Genomic DNA, 1,866 nt, shown 5'->3' with positions numbered 1-1,866 from the left:
CCTCCTCCTCCGCGTTGTCCCGAACTGAGGCCTCTGACCCGGCACCGTCCAGTCACCGGCCGGGGCCGCCGTGGCAGAGGGCACTTCACAGCCGAGGGCCAAGGACAGAGCTGTGACATAGCAGCAGTCGACATCCCCAGCCGCTCCTAGCTCGGTCCACTGAGAGGGCCTGTACAGGGACCTTTTCTGGACACTTGTGATTATTTCAAAATCAAAGCAAATATTATTCTTAAAAATAATTCTGCTGGGCTGGCCTGTGGCTCACTGGGTGAGCGTGGTGCTGACAACACCAAGTCAAGGGTTGAGATCCCCTTACCGGTCATCTTTAAAAATAATAATAATAATTCTTGACATTGATAATCAAGTAACCACAGGTTCGAGTATGGGCTTTAAAAAAAACCTACAGTTAATCACTAGCAGAATAAGAACAGAATGTGTACGTTTCAAATGGGTGGAACAGCTTAAAAGGAAAAGAGAGGAAAATGCAATCCATTTGGCAAAGGGCAAAAGGCAAAGGAAAACGCAGGGATCATAAGAAATGAAAATAGAAAGCGTGAACGATGACCTAAATACAGCAAGAATATCAGTTAAACAATATTATGCAAACGTGTAAAACTTACTTGGGTAAGTCAACAAACAAAATTCAACTCTATGTAACTTGATTCACAACACTCTTCAAAGAAAACAACACAAAAAGCTTTAAAAGAAAAGGGTTGGAAATAGATACCAGGCAATGCAAACAAATAAAAATCAGGGCAAATTTGATATCATAGAAAACTGAATTTATGGGATATAGCATTACTTAGGGCAAAAGAGGTTATTTTATACTGATAAAGTATATGACACACAACTAACAGGTGGCTGTCCTGATCATTTATTACACTATTAGAAAACAAGGAAAAATACACAGAGACACAGTGGTGATGGATAATTGTAAACCTCCATTATTAATCTTTATTTATTTATTTATTTAGTTTTATTTTTTTAAAGATGACCGGTGAGGGGATCTTAACCCTTGACTTGGTGTTGTCAGCACCACGCTCTCCCAGTGACCTAACTGGCCATTCTTATGTAAGGATCCAAACCCGTGGCCTTGGTGTTATCACCACCGCACTCTCCCGAGTGAGCCATGGGCCGGCCACTCCATTATTAATCTTTAAATATCAAGTATTAAACAAGACATTTTGAATAATATAATTAATAAAGTTAATTTAATAAATACACAACTCATCCTATCTATATACTTATTATTTTTAAGCATCTATCAAGTATTTGCAAAAACTCAATTCAAAAACCAATAGACATTGCATAGAGATTTATTTATTAAATAATAGATAAATTCCCATTACAATAAGGAAAAGACAATGTGGTTACTGTCACTGTTATTCAATACTGTCCTGGAAATTTTAGACACTGTGATAAGATATAAAAAAGAAATAGCCAGTAAAGTGACTGCATAGAACTAGAAATTAATAAAAATTGGAAAAGCAGAAAACTGACAAAATTCAGAAATTTAAAAAACTCTCCTAACCTCTCTAGATGAAGACAGAAAAAAATGCAATTAGGCTATCTACAAATTAACAAATACAGTTAAAATACTACTTGTCAGAATGTACTATAATCAGAGATCTATTAATACCCTTAAATTATTTTGTTATTAAATACAAATAACGAAGCAGTATACTGCATATATATATATTTTTTGGCAGATGGCTGGCAGGGGAATCCGAACCCTTGACCTTGGTGCTTTAACACTGCTTTCTAACCACTGACCTAACCAGCCGGCCACAAATAATTTTTTATTTGTTTGATTTCCTTTTTTGTTTCTTTTGGTTTTTGTTTTTATTTACCAAATAATTTTTTTTT

The sequence above is a fragment of the Galeopterus variegatus genome, unplaced genomic scaffold (genome assembly GCF_000696425.1).
Source record: "Galeopterus variegatus unplaced genomic scaffold, G_variegatus-3.0.2 Scaffold973, whole genome shotgun sequence".
Classification (NCBI taxonomy): Eukaryota; Metazoa; Chordata; class Mammalia; order Dermoptera; family Cynocephalidae; genus Galeopterus; species Galeopterus variegatus.
This window is presented reverse-complemented; position numbering follows the sequence as displayed.